Source organism: Lampetra fluviatilis, chromosome 9 (genome assembly GCF_964198595.1).
Source record: "Lampetra fluviatilis chromosome 9, kcLamFluv1.1, whole genome shotgun sequence".
Taxonomy (NCBI): domain Eukaryota; kingdom Metazoa; phylum Chordata; class Hyperoartia; order Petromyzontiformes; family Petromyzontidae; genus Lampetra; species Lampetra fluviatilis.
Window position 1 is genome coordinate 13372976 of NC_136283.1, and position 7653 is coordinate 13380628.

Sequence of the window (7653 nt, forward strand, 5' to 3'; positions counted from 1 at the left end):
AACTTTGGTGAGTGTACTGGCAGTCTATAATGTAGACTGCAGCAATAGTTATTAAGCTGGGTGAGCGTACTGGCAGTCTATCATGTAGACTGTAGCCTGGTTTTTAAGCTGGTGAGCGTATTGGCAGTCTATAATGTAGACTGCAGCCCTGTTCTTAACCTGAGTGAGGATACTGGCAGTCTATAATGTAGACTAATTATTGGTTCTTTCAGTAAAATTTTTTAAATATAAAATAAATAAAAAGTAAGTATCTTGATTTGAAGCTTTCGGGACTGCAGGAATCCATACTCTTTGTTCTTTCGGTAAAGTCACGTAGTTATAAAATAAAATATATCACGACGTTTCGGGCACAACACAAGCTTCCATCATCAGGTGGGAAAGCATGGTCTGCTGCTGAGGCAGACTGTTTTAAAAGGTTTGAAATGGGTGTAGCTCAAGGGTCATAAAGAAGTGGCCGGGCTAGTGATGTTAATGTGAGAAATTAGCATATAACTGTAAGATAGGAGAGCGGCCTCCTCGACGAGGGCACGGAAGTGGCTATGTTAATGTGAGGGATTAGCCCTCTAATTTCTCACATTAACATCATGGTCCAAAGGAGTTCTTGGGAACCTTCGAGAAGGAGCTTGAGAGACCTGGAAGGTGGGCGGGGCGAAGGGAGGAGCCAGCCCCGGCCTGGGGCATATAACGAGGGCCCCGTGAGGAGCTCGAGGTTCTTCGTGTGCTGGTGTTACGAAGATCCACGTAGGGGAGAAGAAGCCTCTAGCCACCTGGTCCGGACCCCATTTGTGATCTGGACCGTGATAGCGAACCGTTTATAGTTCTGCCGTAGCGTGGCTAGATGGGCATTCGAGACCCGAGTGTAGATCGTCTTGTGTTGCGTGGTAGTGTGAATAAAGAGTGTTGCTCCCAAGATAACGTCTGCGATTCTATTGGACTCACTACAACTGTATGGTGCCGGCCTGAGAGGGCCATGGCGTGCGATGCACTGTCATCATGTACACCCCGTGGGCAAGTGTGGTACCAGCCCTAGCGGGGCTTGGTGAACGCTGGGATAGCGCGGGCACTACGCATAGCGTGTGGTGCGGGCTCCCATCAAGGGGAGTGGGAGAGTGTCAGCCCAGGGGCAGGGTTGCTCCGGGCCATGGCACTCTGGTTGACCCCGTAGACACGTGATCCGGAGTGTCCACAGAGAGGCCCCCAGGCGGGGGGGGGGGGGGCTAAGGGTGATCACGTGTCCGGGGAGAGCTCTCGAGAGGGATCAGGAGGGAGCTCGAACGCTCGAGAAGGCAGGCGGGGCCAAGGGCGGAGCGGCCCCGACCCGAGGGGGATATAAGGTGGGTCCCTGAGAGGGACTGGGGTAGCTGCATTCTACAAGCTGAAGCTCTACGTCCTACAAGCTGGAAGCTCCACAGGCATCAACACGTGGCCACGACCCAATTGAGGGTCAGACCCTTCGTAGCTGTAACTCCTCCGTATAGTGTAGTTAGCTGGGTGGCCACCACCGTAGGCTGTATCTGGTGAAAGGGCAGTTACCCCTTTGTGTTACGTGTTGATGTTACACATAAATGTGTTGCCTCTAAAGAACGTCTGCGACTCAGTTGGACTCACTACACTATAGTCAGTAGATACTCCTGTATAGTTAGTAGATACTACTACTGTCGGTAGATACTACTACGGCCAGTAAATACTACTCCAATCAGTAGATACTACTATAGAGTCAGTAGATACTGCTGTAGAGTCAGTAGTTACTACTATAGTCTGTGTATACTACTATAGTCGGTAGTTACTACTATAGAGTCGGTAGATACTACTATAGAGTCGGTAGATACTACTATAGAGTCGATAGTTACTGCTATCGAGTTAGTTGTTACTACTATAGTGAGTGGATACTACTATAGAATTAAAATGAATAAAAGTAAAATAAAATAAAAATCACGACGTTTCGGAGGCAACACAAGCTTCCGTCTTCAGGTGGAACCGTCACAGCACGATAGCTGTATCAAGTCCTTTTTACTTAATACAGCAAACATGCTGACGGTTCCACCTGAAGACGGAAGCTTGTGTTGCCTCCGAAACGTCGTGATTTTTATTTTATTTTACTTTTATTAATTTTAATTGTATTTTTTATCTACGTGACTTTACAGAAAAAACCTAAGAGTATGAATCCTTGCAGTCACGAAAGTTTCAAATCTAGAATTACTACTATAAAGTCAATAGATCCGAATATAGATTCAGTAGTTACTACTATAGAGTTGGTTGAGACTCCTATAAATTCGGCAGATACTATTATAGAGTTAGTAGTTACTACTATAGAGTTGGTAGATACTACTGTAGAGTCAGTAGATACTACTGTAGAGCCAGACACTACTATAGAGTCACTAAACACTACTCACTCTATTGTATGTAGGGTGTGTAGGTATATGTAGTGACATGGGAGGGGAGGGGCTGCTGGGGGCTCTGGGACTCTGGGCGGCCCAGGCGCTTGGGCCCCTTGGCGCCGGGCGCTGGGTTCCCAGGCGGCCCAGACGCTTAAGCCCTTTGGTGCCAGGCGCTGGGTCCCCGGAGACACTTGTAGAGGTAACTTCTTTATTACAATCCAACAGCACTCCGACAGTCCTGATACTCTGTTACAGCCTAGGTACACAGCCTAGGTACACAGCCTAGATACACTACTCTGGCTACGCTCTGGAACTCGCCCTCACAAGGACGTAGAGCCGGGAGTTCCAGAGTCCCACCACTGGCCCTCACAGCGTCCTAGGGTCCTGAGATGGCTGGTCTTGGGTCTTGGGTCTTGAGCTACAACTGGCCCTGATCGTCCAGGGAGCTCCCCTTTAATGCCTAGTCCCCAACGAGGGGTGGGGCCGTGTGCGCCCCAGATATCCCACAGAGCACACACAGCCCCCCCCCGTTGGTGGCGTCAAGGGGCTTAAGCGCCTGGGCCGCCCGGGAACCCAGCGCCCGGCGCCAAGGGGCTTAAGCGTCTGGGCCGCCTGGGAACCCAGCGCCCGGCGCCAAGGGGCCCAAGCGCCTGGGCCGCCCAGGGTCCCAGAGCCCCCCAGCAGCCCCTCCCCTCCCATGTCACTACATATATATGCCTACGGGGGGGTAAAACATTTTTTTGGGAGGGGGGTCGACAATTTTCGGAAACCTTTTAGATAAACTATTTACCCGCCACTTTCTATTACTTTTTGATTCAGGACTTCTTCAAGCCTCTTACCATTTTGTTGATGGACCAATGGACAGATAAAAACATAACATGTATATGTCATGTATATGTTATGTTTTTACGACGAGTTTTTAAATATATTTTTCCCCCGGGCAACGCCGGGTACTTCCCGCTAGTATGCAATAAAGAAGCCCTAACCCCAAGATCGTGTGTTGTGGCCTAAGACGGCTTAGTGTACAGGAGGGGTAGGAGTCAGTTGATTTGATTTCGACAATAAAAGCAATGCATTATTAACACAGAGATCACTTTTGAAAAGCAATGCAGAGTAAATTTGAAAAATGCAATTCACATGAAAAATGAAATGTATCTAGATGAAGTTCAAAAGAACATCTCTGAGTCAAGGGACTGAAATTAAATATAGATGTAGACAGATTATAGATACAGCAAGAAAGACATGGAGACACACAGGCCCACATATTGAACTCTCATAGGGCCCATACAGCCACCCACAGATTCAGAGACCCACCTACTCAAGAGGCACATATACCCACGTAGGGACCCACAGACGCACACAAACCCATAGACTCACACAGAAACCCATATGTAAACTGTCAGGGCAAGCAAAGCTAGTGAGCACCTATTAAGGCAAGCAAGGCTCATTTGTGATGAGGCAATACGGCCAGCATCATGCATACATGGCCAATGATCCCTAACCACTGCTGATGTTCACAATGTAACCAGGTCTATAATTAGTTACTTCTGGGTGAGATCATGATCTATGGGACCTCTTTGCTATTGTCGAAATTATGGAAAATATAAGCAAAACAGTGTTAAGATGTTCAAACACCAAATAGAAACCTTTTGCAAGGCATCACGTTTGCATTAACCACACGTACGTGTGGCAAAACATGCAAACAAACATGCTCGGATAAATATGGGCATTGTAATTGAAGCTGATTGGCCTACACCAGAGACAGCAGCCTTCTTTATGGCCTTGTCTCACTACCAGTGTTATCATAGTGTCTGTATAATGCCAATTTTCAGCTGTACAATCTTGATTTGAAGCTTTCGTGACTGCAGGAATCCATAGTCTTTGGTTCTTTCGGTAAAGTCACGTAGGTAGAAACTAAACGACGTGACTTTACCGAAAGAACCAAAGAGTATGGTTTCAGCTGTACATTCGCTAACCGACAGAGCCAATCGAACCAAGGTATCAGGTGCGGGCAAATATGCAATTTGTTTTGGCTTTTCAGCACAAACCAGGGTAGGATTGTTGAAAAACCGAGCGATTGAGCCTTGAGGTGATGCTCATTTGCTGTTTGCTACCCTGAGCCACGATGGTGGGGGTAAGTCTTTGCATGTCTAGAAGACGACCGTTGACTTCCGAGGACATTTTTAAAAAAAACAATGCTGCTTGCTTTTCAACATTCCTCCTCCATCGTACCAAGGCGATATGATCTAACCCAAAACTATTCTTGACTCCTAATATTAGTCGTGAAAACTACGTGTAAAAAGTATGCATCCAGGTACGCATTAACGGTCGAGTCGACCTAGAGGAGGTCCAGACAAGATTCAGATTCCGGTTGCAACTCTAGCGTTGCTGATCGCCATCGCCTCTCTGGAGGCTGAGCTAATCTCTTCTATTGCGCATGGAGGCAGCAAACATGTTCAGGCGATAGAGATGCCAATGTCGACATCTGGGGCTCGCCATGGCAACAAGGGCTTGAGGAGAGAGAGAGATAATTCATATAGTTTTGCTGTTCCTCCTCCGTTGCAGGAGCGTTGACTAGAGTGATTTATTATATCGTCCATACTATTCCAGGAATACGTCTCCCCCTTTGACCCGATCTGCGTCGCCCTCAACCCACACTCACGCGGCCGACAGGGCCATCCATCCGTTCTCGTTATCTGTCGCCTTTACGACGGCCTTCGCTCCACCTACACCTTGTGAATCGCTGCGATTGATCTCGTTCCCATATTCGTCGTCGCACTTCTCACGACTTTCAGGAACGCATCCCCGACGTAAAGCGGGGCATGACAGTGCGCCATTGTTGGTTGCACCGTATGGCCCTGAGCTGAATATGCGAGATGCCGAGATCCCAGCTGCGACGGCAGAGGGCATCAACGCGCCGTGTTTGTGACCGAAGCGCTGATCCCTATTCGTGTTCGATGGAGCGCCGGGGGCCGTGCTCAGGCAGCGCTTCAACATCGAGACGAGAAGCTGCTAACGAGGCCCAGGGGTCGGCAACCACGAGGAGTCACAAGAAAGGGCATTTCGTTTCGAATTCAGTATTTCAAGAGCCGAAGCGCGTTTGCATGAAACGCCACGAAGCGGTTCGTTACAGAGCCGCAGGTTACAGACCGCTGGTATAGTCCGTGCAGGCAATCGCTGTTAGCGAGCACCTATTAAGGACAGCCACAGCACAAGAGGGAGGGCCCAACAATATCACTGACCTCTGTGCCAGGCTGTGTACGAAATGTTTTTTTGTTGTTAAAAGGACGGGCATGTGAAGGAGACATGGCTTATTTATGTTGTTATTTATATTCTCCACAACGACGCTCGTGCTTGTGTTGAGTCGTGTCCAGTGCTATGGACGAAGGGTCGTGTAGGACGCTGCTGCTACTGGGCAGTTGGCGGTAGTCGCCATCCAGCAACAACGGAGGGCAGAGGAGCCATGCTCACAACAACGAGCGGAGCGCCGGGCGGATAAATTGCAGCGAGTTGACACAGTGGGGGGTGCAGGTGGTGTATCTACCGGTCATCTCAGTCAGCCAACCCATGGCACGTGCTGGGTCTGTCCCGAGACCTCCTGTCAGCGAGCATTCGACACTTCACGTGATAGCCTCAAAGTGCACCTAGCCTGGCACTGGCGCTGTGGTGACGTATCATTTGTGGCACGGTTGCTTCTGAAAAGAGTGGCTTAGTTGGTCTTACCTGGTAAAAAAAACAATTTACAATTCACATCTTCGTGCCAATCCACTGCTGGATTAGGCCTCGCCACACCGGAGCAGCTGTGGAAATTGTTTGACTCTACATGGGGGTGGGGACGGGGGGGAAAGATGGGTTCAGGTAAATCACTCGCCACTGATATTGACCGTGACCCGGGAAAATCGAGCTCAAGTCAGCGGAATCACAGCACAGCGCGCTAACCACTAGGCCACCGCTCACGCCCATTTATGTTATGGAATGTGCAGCCATTCTATACAGGATAATGGCATGCTACTAACTAAAAAAACTGTTTTTATTCTACCACGTAAGACCCACTGAGCTATATAGCTTTTTTCAGAAACCACCTTTCCACAAATGATAGTTCAACTTAGTGTATTATCACGTGGAAATGTATATCAGCCAAGATCGCACGTTTCCAATTGTGGAGGGAACAAACCGGAGGGCCCGGATAAAAATCCACACGACCACAGGGAGAACATGCAAACTCCAGATATACAGCAGGCGTGGGGGTCGGGATCTCAAGTTCAAGTTCATTTATTAGGTATAGCCCTGAGAGACATTCGGCTCTTGAATCAGGTGCAACCGCAACAAACAAAAACTAAAACATGAACAAGAAAACATCTTAAAGTGACTCTGTGACTATGTGCAAACTGAAAATCCAGGAAAAAAACCCAGAAAAAATTCCAGAAAAAAGCACCGTACACCAACACTGTGTGCAAAAATCCCAGTGGGATACAAGTCAAACAACAACAACAACCACAAGACATCTAAACCAAGGGATGTAAACCACGAGCTCCTGTATACCAGGCGAGGTAGTTAACATCTCGCCACCGTGGCGCCTAAATGAACGCTTAAACGTGGGTAAGCTATCATTTACTCATCATGTACTGTGTCTCGCTTTCGTTCCGTCTCATTTGGTGTTTTTGTTCACTCCGCTCGTTTGATTATAACGTCGGCATACGACATGCATCTCATTTGCATGAATAGCCCATTCTCAAAGGCACGATTCAATGCGCATCTCGTGTGAGCATAAGAATGGATTTGAATTGATGAATCGGTACCTCATTTTACCTGAATAATTACTTCAGTCAACGCCACCGCCCCCCACCTCCCCCTCTTTTCCAAGGCCTCGGTCAGAGCCGCGATCTCTCCACCTCCGATCGGTGCTCCTCTGTGGCCCTGACCAGGTAATAACCAAACGTCACTTTCATTTCCCATGATCCTGTGCGCCAGGTGTGGCAGCGCAGTGGTGACAGCTACTTGAGTTATTTAAGTGGCGAGGTGTTAACTACCTCTCCTGGTAGTCAGGACGGTTGGGGGTTCGATCCCGACCCAGACGCCTGCTGCTATATATTTGGAGTCTGCGTGCCTGTCTCCCCGTGGTCGCGTGCGTGGCTTTTTTCTCCGGGTCCTCTGGTTTTCCCTCCACATTTAGCATGAACATCACGCGTTTAGAGTATTTGGTTGCTATACATTTCCACACGATGATAAGCCACTTGGTTGAGCTATTACTTCTGGCCAGGTGGCGTCTGAAAAA